The sequence below is a fragment of the Sphaerodactylus townsendi genome, linkage group LG02 (assembly GCF_021028975.2).
Source record: "Sphaerodactylus townsendi isolate TG3544 linkage group LG02, MPM_Stown_v2.3, whole genome shotgun sequence".
NCBI classification, from domain to species: Eukaryota; Metazoa; Chordata; class Lepidosauria; order Squamata; family Sphaerodactylidae; genus Sphaerodactylus; species Sphaerodactylus townsendi.
The window spans coordinates 49,650,870-49,665,960 of NC_059426.1; positions in this window are offsets into that span (position 1 = coordinate 49,650,870).

Consider the following 15,091-nt stretch of genomic DNA (forward strand, 5'->3'; position numbering starts at 1 on the left):
GACTTCAGTCAGGGGAAATTTTGGTATATTGCTGAAGTCTTGCCAATGTTTCAGTATTCGTCATGATAGAAACTTTCCAAAGCCCAGCTTACTCAATATTTGAAAAAATTTCAGCTAAGATGGAGCCATGATCTCTGAACATTTGATAGACTGGTACACTGAGGCAACATCCCCTGAAAAATCAGGTAATCTTGGCTGTCCTTGACAAGTGCATTTCTCCTCCAATGCTAGCATGGTATAGTGGTTGGAGAGTTGGACATGAAGTTACTGAAGCAATCCTTTGTTAATATCCTCCTGCAAAAGCAATTTCACTTGTCAATTTCAGTAGCTTCTAACTGTGGACACAGTGTATCTTCACCTTAACATTATATCACTTTAACATTTCAAGATGAAATTGACAAAACTGATACAATCAACCTGGCTTGTGTCTATGCCCTAACATTACATCACTATGACATAGAGAATTTTTTAAAAAATCCTTTCAAAAATGGTGGACAAAGAAAAGGAAAAATTGCTGAAGGGGAGGTTGGGTAACTGGCAGCATGAATAAGGGCCTGGTGTTTGGTGAGGTGGAGAAATGAGGTGGAGAAAAAACTGTTTGGTGAGGTGGAGAAAAAACTGGTTGTTGTGGGTTTTCTGGGCTGTGTGGCTGTGGTCTGGTAGACACAACCCGGAAAACCCTCAACAACCAGTTGAATCCGGCCGTGAAAGCCTTCGACAATAGATTGAAAAAAATTCACAGTAAAAGTGCTCAGGAAAACAATGGAGGAAAAAAAATAAGGGAAAATGTTTTCAGAACCAAACAGAAAAAAAAGTGTGGCATTAGTAGAAAAAATGTAGCATTTAACAACAAGATATATTGTAAATAGATTTTTTTGCATATTTGTATATATAAGCTGATCATTTCATTAAGATCACCCTTGCATTTTAGAGGTGCGCCATGGCCAAAACAGTGCCCGGGAAGCAACTGGGTTGCCGCCCCGGGAGCTCCCTGGAGAGTGATTTCAATGGATTTTATTGCAAACCTGTCCACCAATAAGGGGAAGACAGTAATTTAAGTGGTTGTAGACTTATTCTCGAAGCAAGCATATTTCATATCATTTGTAGGGATATCTCAGCCCAAAAATTTGCTCAAACGTTTGTAGGGCAGGTGTACTGGCTAAATGCAGTGCTGGATAAAATAATCTCGGAGTTGGGAAGCCAATTCATGTCACAATTCTGGAGACATTTTTTTTAATTGCTGGGTGTGAAACTGCAGCTGTCTTCTGCATATCACCCCCCTACGCATGGCCAGACCAAGAGATCAAATGCAGTGCTGGAACAATGCCTAAGGTGTTACATAAATTACCATCAGGATAACTGGGTTGAATTGTTGCCATTTGCTGAATTTGCGTATAACAATGCAGTACATCACAGCACCGGTAAAAGCCCATTCCAGGTGGTGTATGGGCAAGAAGGGAAACCATTTCCGTTACTGGGAAAGAAATGGAGGGCCCAGTGGACCTACAAATACGAATCACTAACTTGTAGAACTCGTGGAAAGTTATCCAAGAGTCTCTAAAGAAAACTAAAGGAGATTATAAAAACATCTGGACAAGAAATGGTTACAGGTGACTTATACAGTGGGTTACAGATGTCCTATACTTTGCTTATCTTTCTACATGCGACCTTAGAGGGCTGAAAGGGAGCCAGAAGCTGGGACATAAATTCACTGGGACTTTCAAAGTGTTGCAGATTATTAACCCTGTAGTGATCAAACTGGAACTGCCAAAAAACTTACATGGTATACACTCTGTGTTCCATTACAGCTTGCTGAAAAAAACACCCCTGGCAGATTGCTGGTATTCAAGATTATCTGTGCCCCTCCCAAGTGAATTGGAGAAGATATGCATCATGAAGTGGCTTGTATCATGGAATTGCAGGATTGTAGAGGCCGACTCCAGTATTTGGTGTCCTGGACCCATTTCCCAGCAGGTTTCAACCGAGTAATAGTTTCTTCAGGTAGAGACTGCCAGGGGAAGGAAAAGAGAACTGAACTGAAGGGGCGGATAAAAGTGGATTGCCTGGAAGATGTGGAGGCGAGAAGGAAGTGGGAAAAGGGAAGAGACTATTGGGTGATTCAGGGAAGGAAGGGAAAGAGAAAATAGTGGGGGAGAGGAAATGTGATGTGCCCTGCAAGTCTTGCAAGTCCCCTGCTTGGGTGTACTTATTTAATTTATTTAATGGGAAGAACTGTGAATATTCCATTTAAAATAGTTTAATCTCTTAAAATGTCATTGGAGAAGACTGTGGTCTGAACCATGGTAACAACCATGACAGAAATGTGGGAGTGCATAACTACTGACCTGTCAGATCTTGCTGCCATTTTTAAATCTTGCCGTTCAGTTTTTGGCATTTTAAAAGAATGGGTTTCACTGCTGTCTGATGTCCACTGTCAGCAGTTTCATTTTGGAGGAGGGAAGACTTTTGGTGGCAAATTGAAATTGCCTCAGCTGTCCTGTTCATTCACAGTGATTGAAGCAAATGGCACTGAGGAGCCTACAGAAGTGCATAAAGAATGGTGGCAGAACACAAAGAGGCTGGGTGCTTTCTGAAAGACATCTGAAAGAGAAGCAATGCTTCACAAAGTGGTCCCTATAGAAAATCAGAATGCACAAGGGATAAACTGCTTCTTATAAACAAAAGGAATTTGCCTGATAGCATGGTGGCTTGAAGAGGATTAAGGTGCTCCTTACATTGCATTTTAGCACTGCTAGTCTGTTTTGTGCATGAGGGACAGTGGGGAGCTTTGTATCTTTCTCCAAATCTGTAAATAGTTCAAATTCTTTTGTATCCCCAAAACAAAACTACTACAACAAAAATGTATGAAGTAACTCAACTAGTTTCTTGTTTGGGAACAGTATCCCCCCCCCCCCCCCCAATAGGGAGAATGGCTGATAAGTGCCTCAAGGGGTTATGTCTTCTATAAAATAACAGGGACAATGTTCACCCACATGAATATTACTTGTCATCTATATACTGAGCTATTCATGCTATTTTAGGGAATCCTGATGGCAGCTTTCTTATTCTTACTAATAGTTGGAGGGTACCTCCGGCACATTCTAGCAAACACAATGACTAACACAAAAGTTCAAAGACCTTGTTAGGTTCACAACAACTTTTCCAGACCATCCATTGGGATGTTCTCACGTGAAAGCCACATTTGTTATGGAAAGTATTGCTGGAGATGGTTCCCATATAGTACCATATAGTATAACCAGACAAAGCTGATGTTCTCATGCCTGGGATCAATCTATGGCTAAAGGAGAATAATTGAGGAGTATTTAACATACTTTGGAGCATCTTCAAGGGTTCTTTTTTTTTCTGTGTTACTTGAATTATTTGTCTTTGATGTTTAACCCCCAAATCCACTTTTTTGGAAAAAAAACAAACAAGCATTGATTTCTCCTTGTACAAATTTGTAATATTTCGTTTCCATTTTCTGTTTTATCACATTGAATTTTTTCCCCTACAAAATGCCCTCCAGCCTCTTGCACCCATCGAGCTGTCCTTATGCAAGAGAGAAGAGAAGACAGTTGCATCACCTTCCCCTCCTTAGTGCACTCTCTAACCTGTTTGGCTATTTGCCTACATAGGACCTATGACCCTCAAGAAGGAGGAGGAGGAGGAGGAGGAGGAGGAGGAGGAGTTTGGATTTATATCCCCCCTTTCTCTCCTGCAGGAGACTCAAAGGGGTTTACAATCTCCTTGCCCTTCCCCCCTCACAACAAACACCCTGTGAGTTAGGTGGGGCTGAGAGAGCTCCGAGAAGCTGTGACTAGCCCAAGGTCACCCAGCTGGCATGTGTGGGAGTGTGCAGGATAATCAGAATTCCCCAGATAAGCCTCCACAGCTCAGGCGGCAGAGCTGGGAATCAAACCCGGTTCCTCCAGATTAGATACACAAGCTCTTAACCTCCTACACCACTGCTGCTCCTAGAATCAACTTTCCTGTGATTAGGAAGGACTATTGGGAACACAAGACACTGCAGAGATTCTCAGTCCTTGTACTAGATACAAGATCGCTAGATACAGCCTCTTCATTAAGAGTTTTGTCTTTTTTTATTGCATACACAATATGCATAAGTATGCATGAATTGTGCATCACACTATAATCAAAGCTACATGACTAATAGCTATTACATACACAATATGCATAAATATGCATAAATTGTACATACACACTATAATCAAAGCTACATGACTAATGGCTAAACAACTGAAATGAAAGAAATGAAGAACATTAACTTATCTCTAGTTCCCATATTGAACAAAAGGAACTTCATTTACTCAGTCATACCAGTCATATACTCAGTCCTATACATTTACATACCACTCTTGTACAGATGACATTTCTAGGTGTTAGAAGCTAAGGTTTGAATAGGGGAAATAGAAATGATTGCATGGGCCCTATCCCATTGCATTACTGAGCATGCCAGTCATACTGATTGTACCCTGCCCAGGGACTTTGGTGATAGGTGGGGAATAAGTATTCAGATAATTAAACAAATTAAATTATCTATGCACACACACCAGAACAAGGACATAGTGCCTTAGGTGGATAGCAGTGTCATCTTAAGTAGAGCTACTCAGAATCCTACTCAGTTTTATTCAACAGAGCTTACTCCCAGAAAAGAGTTTTTTGGGGATTGTACTATAGATTACCTAACTGCCATTTGGTGGGTCAGTGGGACCAGTATTTCCCCACTCCTTCTGAATGAGCACTAGCTTCTATCTAGATATGTCAGCTACACAGGGCTATAATCACATAATAAAAAGACAATTTCCCTTGTTAAACCGAACAAAAAAAAAGTAGTACAGTAAATCTTTATTAAGTTTATTTATTAAGCTATATTATTAGTTTGTTTATGAATCTATGTTATATGAACCATATTAAAATAAGTTTCATTCATGAATAAAATGTGCTTCTTGCATGTTATCAAATGGATCGTAGTGATCAGAATACTGATCAGGATACCTGTAGACTTTGACAGATTACTGATGCTGGTTGTATTTCTTACCGAGACTAGGGAAATAGGTTATTGGCTCAATAAAACATCCAGTGGCATTTAAAATGTCAGTCTAATAGCAAGAACCAGTAAGGCTTTTAATTACCTTCTGTGCAAGCTTTTTAATTGCTCCGATGGTTATAGTGCTTAGCAAGTTCCTGACAGAGCTGTAGCTGGTGAGTTAATTTAAACTGTCTGTGAGGCTAGTTTAGGCAGGGACACAGTTTTGTGTTTGCAATAGTGAGGGTGGTCCAATTTTAACCTGTACAAAAGGGATGCAGAGGCAAGGAATTCAGAGCCCACCCCCACTGTCAATTATGATTCTTCAGTGCTCTTTCCAAATTAAGAGCACTTCTGGTTTCTAAGTTCTGCTGCAGAGATACTCACCCCTTCCACAGAATACTTCCTTTTGCTTTTGAATCAGGCCCTCATCTTTCAACTAGTTCTTCAAAAAGAAACACTGAATGATGCTGTGTTATTTCCCTTTCTTGGCAGGTTTGATCAGAACATTCGGTTCTCCAGACTCTTCCCCATGCATTTGACAGGGTTGGCATCTCCATAATAGAAACAACGTAAATGAAGAGTAAAAAACGTACTTCACATTTTAGATGCCAGTCCTGGGGGGGAAAGAGTATTTTATGTTTTAGATGCCAGTCCTGATTTTCCTCTATGGTTATTTATAGCCATGTTCCAAGCCTGCCCCCTTCCTTTGGAGAGACGTTTCCATGCACTGGCTTTGTATTTTGGGACCTGTATCTTCAGAATCAAATAGGCAGTTTTCATAATGCAGTTCTGAATTCTTGTTATGCATCATGTGCAGGTTGCTACTGGCAGTCATCTTAATTGTATGTTATGATCCTCATTAAGAACTACAAATCTCTCTCCAAGGAGCATAATGCTCAACTACTGATTACTGACGTGTATAAATAAAATCCTTACATGATGATGTCCAGTTAAACCAGGTTTATATCACTGAACCATCGATTTGTTATTGTTGATTATCAATTACAATCAAATGTGTCTCTGCTCAGGGCACTTCTCAGCAGTGAAGATACAGATTTCACAACAGAAGTGGCAAATTGCAAGCGTCCTCAGCATCCTCACAACCAGTGTTGTAGAATGGTTAGAGTGTCAGCTTGGTATGTCCAGGGCTCAGGTTCAAATCTCCACCCTTCTTTGAAGGTCACTGGATGACCTTGACCCAGTCACTCTCTCAGCCAGGGAGAGTATCCCATAGAAGACTTTTGTGTGTACAACAGTCCACAGCTGACAGAACAGCTGAAGTTACTCATCATCTGCTTGATCCAAAAGCAATTGCATCCCAGCTACCTCTTCGAGATGGAAAAGACACAGCACAAGATATTTGTAATATCATTTCAAAATCAAGTTAAATGAAGTCAGGTGAGCTACCTCACTGTATATTCCATTGCTGCATGTGCACTATCTAGTTTCACGAAAATCATACTAAAAATACAATGTGTTGATGCAGTCATGCTACTGCTTGCATGAGCAGATCTATACAAGGTACATTTTCCCTTCCTCTCAGCCATCATGGGATCCAATCCCTAACCTTTACTTCGCAGGCTTGTTATGTAAAGAACAGGGAATGGGAAGCCCTGTAATATGCTGTCCTGAATTCCTTAGAGGTGTAGGATGAAAAAGTATTGATTAATTTTGTGTGGTCATCAGACCTTAAAATACAAACAAATTGTAAGGATAGATTCTTAGCACTTAAGTTCTAAGAAGGGGTAGTAGGTTGTTCAAGCCCTGCCGAGTATTGTAAGCCCGATATTCTTTCCCAAAAATCCAGACAATGAGGAATGAGGAAAATGAACTCTGTACAAGCTTATGGAGATTTTCTTTATGTTTCCATGGACCTTGTTCTGCCAGCCAAAATAGGTTTTCAAGTTAAGTTTCCTTTAATAGAAATCAGTGTTCCTGTTCTGCATAAGATTTGCATTGCTTGCCCACACTCTTTTACTGAAAGCTATTTTGGAAGACACAAATGGGGTTCCCTGCAGACCAGTATTTATACTGGTTTGATCTGCTCAGACAGTTAGCTCTTTAAAATACTATTGATTTAACACTGGGAATATAACATCACTGAAATCAAGTGGGGTTAAAAAAAAATTGATGCAGGCTAGGCTGACCCTAAGATTTCTGTATTTTCCCAGTTCATCCTCCACCCACCATTCTATGACTCACTTTCTCTCTCTTCAACAAACTCCGGAAACCATTTATTACAGCTAATTGAAATTGATCCCAGTGTTGTCTTGAATGAAAGTCTAGGTGATCAGCTGCTTACACCACTACATTTAACAGCACCAGGACATTTAGACTGGCCAAATTTTCCTAGTAGACATTTTCTTAATGTAATTTCTCCTTTGAATGGGATGCTGAACTGTTTCCTTAACAGTGAAGTCTCTTCACTACAATTGTGTGCTCTTATATCAATGGCAAGTAATTATAGGAATTATACCTAATCAGGTAATGAATATTCCTTGTCAATACCAATGCTGTATCAATACAACATTGTTGATATTTATAGAGCTAAGAACGGGGCACTCTGAGAAGGCTGAACTAACCATGAACAAATCCTGCCTGCAGGCTTACAATCTGAAAAGATTACAAGGGGAAAGGGCAAGGGACACAGAAGAAAGGGGAAAAGGAAAAGAGAGCCAGCAATTAGAGGTCAAAGCCTCTGGGAAAGAGACAAATCCATTATCAAATGCTATTTAAATACAAGGAAGGGGAAACACAAATGTTGAGAAGCACAGAACTGCATACAAAAAGGAAATTGACAGTGGAAGGAAAGAACAGTTTGGATTTATACCCCACCTTTCTCTCTTGTAAGTGAGGTAAGTGGAGCTGAGAGAGTTTTGAACAAACTGACTACTAGCCCAAGGTCACCCAGCAGGAATGTAGGAGTGTGGAAACAAATCTGGTTAACCAGATAAGAAGAGGAGTAGTAGTAGGAGTAGTTTGGATTTATATCCCCCCTTTCTCTCCTGCAGAAGACTAGAAGGAGCTTACAATCTCCTTGCCTTCCCCCCTCACAACAAACACCCTGTGAGGTAGGTGGGGCTGAGAGAGCTCCGAGAAGCTGTGACTAGCCCAAGGTCACCCAGCTGGCATGTGTGGGAGTGCACAGGCTAATCTGAATTCCCCAGATAAGCCTCCACAGCTCAGGCGGCAGAGCGAGGAATCAAACCCGGTTCCCCCAGATTAGAATGCACCTGCTCTTAACCACTACGCCACTGCTGCTCTCTGCTGCACTGGTGCATAAGTGTCTGCCACTCATGTGGAGAAGTACGGAATCAAACCAGGTTCTCCAGACTAGAGTGCACATGCTCTACACCACTTCTCCAAGATGTAAGAAGCAAAATAAGTAGTCTGAAATCAATAATAGGGATGCTGAGGACTTTGTGTCAGATTTATTTGCACCATTTTAACTATTGCATTCACATGTGAGCCAAGCCTTGGATCTGCTCCTCGTGCTCCCTTCCAACTTGAGCAGCAGGCTGAATAGCTTCATGGCTGCATGATAGCTGTGGCTATCAGCTTTCTTTTCTTTATGATTTGCATCCCTTTTTGGTACTTGCAGAGTAAAGAATTGTAAAGTCATGACATTTTATTTCCAAAGACATGTTGTTATATACAGCCATCCTTTCAACTTCACATCTCAGTAAGCTGAAACTCATGCTTCCTTTCTCCCACGCTGTAATAGTAACCACTTGATGAAAGATTTTTTTAAACTACAGTTAATATTTCTTTTAACAAATTGGTCAGTTAATTAATGTGAGATATTTAAACAGCCTTTTTCTTATTTTCTCCCTTCCCCCTCACTCATACAAAATGGGGGCAGATAACTGAATAAATCACATAATGTGGTGCATGGTCTGAGACTGAAGATTTAAAACTCTAGTTTCGTCCACAGCCCAATAAAATGTCCAGATGCAGGCAGAGTTTTGATGAAGACAATTCTGTCATTTAGGGAGCCCCATATGTGAGTGCCAACCTGAGGCTCCTGAATGGAACCAATTTAGGGCCCACAGAATATATGCTACTTTTTCTACCAAGAATGATTCAAAGATAAGATGCCTAAGGAAAGAGGGAGGCACTGAAATCAGAGATTTCAAGTATCTCGACAGTACTGGAGTACAAATCTTCAATACCATTTGCTTGGGGTTCCATTGCTTGAATTGTTCAGTGACCAAAAGAGCTGTGATATCAGAACAGGCTCTTGATACTTTGCATATTCCTTCCCTGTGCACTAACCTGCAAGAGTCCCAATTTATTTCGAAACTCTGCTCAAGAGACTTTCTAATCAACTGGTGCTGGCTGTGCAAGGAAGGTGTTGATTTAAGCTGATTGGTGGCCATTGGCATCACTAATGACTACTTAGCCAAGCACCAGATAGGCTGTTTTTCAAGATAGATGTACCAAAATTGCAGCATAACTGCAGGGGAATCTCCTTAGAGGCCCCCTCCCCCAAGTTTGGTGAAATTTGGTTCAAGGGGTCTAATTTTGTGGGGCCCAAAAGGGGTGTCTCCATCTTCCATTAATGTTTTCGATTGTTTCCAAAAATGTGAGCACCCACTTTGGGGGCCCATAAAATTGGACTCCTGAACCAAACTACACCAAACTTGTGGGCTCTTCTAAGGAGAGTTCCCTGAAGCTATGTTGCAGATGTTGTGTCTCTACCTTAAAAAAACACACACACCCCATCGAGCATAAAACAATTCCTCATAGGCTTTAATGGAACTAAAACATTTGGCTTTTCAAGAAAAAGGCTGAAAAAACCATTTAACAATATGGGTTTTCAGGGTTTTTAAAAACTTTTCTGAACATGTTTAACTTCAATAAATCCAAATTAAAAAATTGGTCACACACATGGGCAACCCCAGTCTGTGGCAAGACAAATGATTGCACCTGGCCCAGCTGAGTCCCACACAAGCTGAAGTAAACAGCGGAGCCTAATCGAGCTGAGTCTGCCACAAACAAGGCTGATGGTGCTCGCTGAGCTCAGCATGAGGCAAGGCAGGGCAGAAGGCAGCACCCAGCCTGGCAAAGCCCTATACAATGTGAGGCAAGACAAAGGATGGAGTTTAGTCAAACCTGCATGAGTCGAGGCAGAGGGTGATGCCCAGCTGAGTTCCGTGTGAGGCACAGCAGAGCCTGGCACCCGCACAAGGTAAGGTAGATGACAACCTACCCAGCCAAGTCTCATGACAGGCAAGGCGGATGGAAGTACTCAGGTTGATGCAAGTGCCCAGCATGAGACAAGAGAGATGCATAACCAAGCCCCATGCCAGATGAGGCAGATGATGGTGCCCAGCTGAGCCCATACAAGGGCCGTAATGTCCAGGCAGAGGGTACCAGGGTTTAGGAAGAGTGGAAAACTGCAGATGGGGGAGGAGATAGAATCATAGAATCATGACTGGCAGATGGGAAGGAAAGAAAGAGGCAGTAAAGGGGAAGAGGCTATGGGGACTTTCAAGGAAGAGAAGGAGGAAATACTGGGAGGGGGGAAATAAAATTTACTCTCCAAGTCCTTGTATGAGATAATTCCTGGCCTGGCTGACTTCACTGTTCTTCCCACTAGCTTCATAACATGCAAAATGGAAATGTCATATCCAATATTAATTTTGCAAAAGCTAGCCCTCTGGCAATCTCCTATCTGTTGTACAATACTAGTCCTCTGCAAACATACCATTTGCATAAAAACAAAAATGTGGAAGGGAAGATTGAGGCTGTGATGGATGCTCTTTTTTCATTTATATAAAGGTCAGAAATATTTGGCACACAAGAGGCTTTTTGAAGTAAAACTTTAAATGGTTTTATTTGTCTCCTGTCTAGGGAATGTAAAGATCTAGTTAATAGAAAATCATAACATGAGTGTGGCTTGTAACACAGAAACAAGGATGTGGAACTTTTGATTGTTACATACAATTGTTGATACTTATGTATTGAGATTGCTATCTCTAGGCAACCTCTGCTTTGCTTCATAAACATAAACTTCTACAAATAGTAGTGTGTAAGTTGGAGCAGTTATGAACATATGCACAACTTCCCAGTTTTCTTCTTTCAACTAGCTTGAGATCAGTCTTTTCACTTCAGCTATTTCTCCTTAAACACTTAGGGATCACCCTCTCGACACTAGAGCTATTTCTCTTCATAACTAGTTATGGATCCTTCTGGATCCTAAACCAAAGTGTGTTCTTCTCATTACAGAGGAAAATCCTCAACCAACAGCTTGCACCTCACTCAGCTGTCTCCATCTGACTGTTAACAGCTCTTTTTCAACTGTCAGATACCAACTGTCAGTTTTTTAAATGCCATCCTTAGAATCCCTCTATGCCAGTGGTGGCGAACCTTTGGCACTCCAGATGTTATAGACTACAATTCCCATCAGCTCCTGCCAGCATGGCCAATTGGCCATGCTGGCAGGGGCTGATGGGAATTGTAGTCCATAACATCTGGAGTGCCAAAGGTTCGCCACCACGGCTCTATGCCAATCAAAAGGTTCCATGACTGGGACAACTCCTCAGAATGCAACTGTTTGTCATAGAAACCCGCCCTACCCATCAACCCCCATGCATTCAAGGTGCAATTTTTAAAGGGGTCAATCTACCTGAATGCATGTAGGAAATCTGCATTCAGGCAGATAGACCCCTTTGCAAATCGCACCTTGGATGCATGGAGGTTCATACTTTTCATTTGTGCAGGCACAAACTGAATTTTGGGAACCTAACTGTAGATTAGAGTTCACCGCTTTTAACCACTGCACCACAATGGCTCCTAGTTAAAGAAGAAGAAGAAGAAGAAGAAGAGTTTGGATTTATATCTCCTCTTTCTCTCCTGCAGGAGACTCAAAGGGGTTTACAATCTCCTTGCCCTTCCACCCTGTGAGGTAGGTGGGGCTGAGAAAGCTCCAAGAAGCTGTGACTAGCCCAAGGTCACCCAGCTGGCATGTGTGGGAGTGTACAGGCTAATCTGAATTCCCCAGATAAGCCTCCACAGCTCAGGCAGCAGAGCTGGGAATCAAACCCGGTTCCTCCAGATTAGATACATGAGCTCTTAACCTCCTACGCCACTGGGAGATAAACAGGCAGGTCCAATATTATAGATATGTTTTAACATCATATGTCTGCCCTAAGGGAGGTTTTTGAAATGTGTATATATAACGTCTATAACGGTTTCCCCACACCCTTTGTTGCGTGCTACTCACGGCAAGTTACGCGGGGTCCAGCAGCACTCCCCACTACAGGAACGGCGACAATGCAGCCGCCCTTATTCTTCTGCTCGCGAGCCCCCTCAGCGCGCGTCATTTCTGGCGCTTTTCGAAACACAGTCTTTTGAAGAAACGCGTGGGGCAGTGGGGAAGCCCAGGGGGTGACTCTGGGTTCCATTTTTCCTGCCGCTTAGTGACATGACCCTCCCATCCAATCAGGGCATGGCGGGACATGTGCAATGCTCGCACAGCTGGTTTTAATTTTTTATTTTTAACACTAGGAATCCACGTCTGCACGTCATTTTGAGTGCACATGGGCTTGGATGCATATTGTGTGTGCATAAATAGACATGGGTTCCTCAGGAGAGCATGGACACGTCGATTCGTTCATTTGAAATTTTTTTAAAAATTCCGCCACAGTACAACGCAGCAGCCAATCAGGACACCCCCTGAGCGGATCGTGGGGAGTCCTGCCTGGCTGCTGTGCGGCTGCCGCGTTCATTGGACCAAGGGGCAGAAGCTGCGGTGGGGAACATGACCCTACACTCAAAAGCTGCGATCCAAAGGAACATGGTTTGCCTCAGCATTATTTTTTAAAGTGGGGAAACGGCTTATAACTTGAGTGGTGTCCATTATGGAAAAATTACGAATAGATCAAATGCTAAGTGGGATTGGACTTGGTGCTTTGCATTCATTTAAATGCAACAAGGAATTTGTTGAAGAAATTGGAAGATTTTCCTTGACTCTCTTGCTACTGACATTTTCAAAACTGCATGTGGTGTGTGTGAGTTGTGCTCATAGAGATTCCTCTGGAGCATGTAGGTGTTGACAAGAATACAATAAATTCAGGAAACAGTTTAATTAAGTAACAAAAACTATAGGTATTCAATTGCGTAATGACTTAAAGCTGCTAGAATTTCAGCTTTACTGTTGGGGTGGAAATATAAAATAACACACTCATTTGTTGGTGCTCAGTGCAATTTGTGATTAAGGTTATCTGTAATATCTAACCTTTCAGTAAATGCCAGCTACAAAACGACGGCTGGCTTTCTCATCTCTGATATCACACTGCTCAAGGTTTAGTTTGGTCTGGCTGCACAAAGTTAGTTAATAAGCCTCTAATGTGAAATGGCCAACATTGGAATAGAACAGATTAAAAGTGACAATACTAATTGACTGCAAAGGTATCTACATGAAGAAAGACCAGAAAAATCATTTATGTCTAAATGAAATTGGACTGAGTTGATATTTGATAAAATGTCCCTTTCCTCTTGTGTTTGGTAGCAGGAATTAATTGCTTCATGTTTCACTGAGAATAGACTTCTGGGTAACAATGGAAGAGGTGGGAAGAGAAGAATGAAGAAGATTAACACTAGGTGATTTTTGCAGCTGGTGTTAACTTGCTGTAAAAGAGTACTGCACAGAAAATAGAAAAAAAATAGAACTGTATAGCAAAGCAAGTGCATGTTTTTAATGTGACTGGAAGATAAAATAGAATCCATTATAAGAAACATGCATAAAATGAGTAGTGGGGCTATTTTACACAACGTGACCCAGGATAGCAATTTGTGTCTGGAAAAGATCTGAAAAAACTAAATGACTAAAACAATATTTTTTTAAACACACACACACTCATAAAGTGACTTTATGATATTTGGTGCAAGGAGCCACTGCAGCAGAAACAAAGAAAAAGCAAACGGACATTCTTGGAATTTATGAACATTTCATATGGATAACTCTTGTGGACAAAGAAGGATTTAGCTTATGTGTGTGATATATTTAGGACCGGCCTATCTTTTGGAGCTGATTCACTCATAGTGCGTCTCTTGACAATTTGCAATTGAATGTGTGAACTGCCTCAGTTGAAAAAAATTATGTTTGAGGTGATCTCAGAGGAGATGAAAGAACCATCTGTGTTGTTTGATATGTGATTATTCTTTCAAATGTGCATGTTATCACCTGATATGGTGTTTATCAGGTGAAAAATATGCTTAAGTGACCACCATTATTTTGGAATCGGATAAGCTGCTTTATTGCTGCTTTAGAAATTAGTGTTTAGGGGGAGGGGGAAATAGAAATAGTAATCATATCTTTAAAAATACTTTTATTCCTAAAACATTTTACACAAGGGAGTTATTAAATGCAGGGCTGCTCCCACAAGCAACAATTCTAATTGTTCCTGTGAATGCAAAGGAATATTCAGAAAAATCGAATGCCCGCATAGTGATTTTTTTCATACTTTGACTCAGTCCCATCCATGGATGCCATGCCCCCCACCAGACCATTGAATGAATTTCTAAAAAACATATTGTAATATCTTGTAATTGGTAATTGATAAATCATTGTAGCCTAGCTGTTTAATGCTGAATGAATTGCCTGGGACTTTTTTAAAAGCCTGAAATAGCCCTCTGCTTTTGTGTGTGGCTGTGGTAGGCTAAGGCAAGGAAAATGGTGCCAATTTGTGTGGGATCTGCAAAAATATGCACTTTTCCATCCATGTGACATGCAAACAGACTTTAACAACAGAATTTACCTGCCCTCAGAATCATATCAAACCAGATTTGAGACTGATCGGAGCAAAGCAGGGGAAAACCTGGATAGTGGATTATTGGGGATTTTAATTTTTTTGTTTTATATTAATATTTATACCCCGCCCTTTCCCAGATGCGCTCAGGGCTGCAAACATCAAATAAATACAGATTAAAACAGCCATAAAGCAACAGTTAAGTATTAAAACATTAAAACAACTAACAGATGGTGCTAAAACTTCCACAACTACACCCATGGGAGGCCAATGATGACAACAGTCA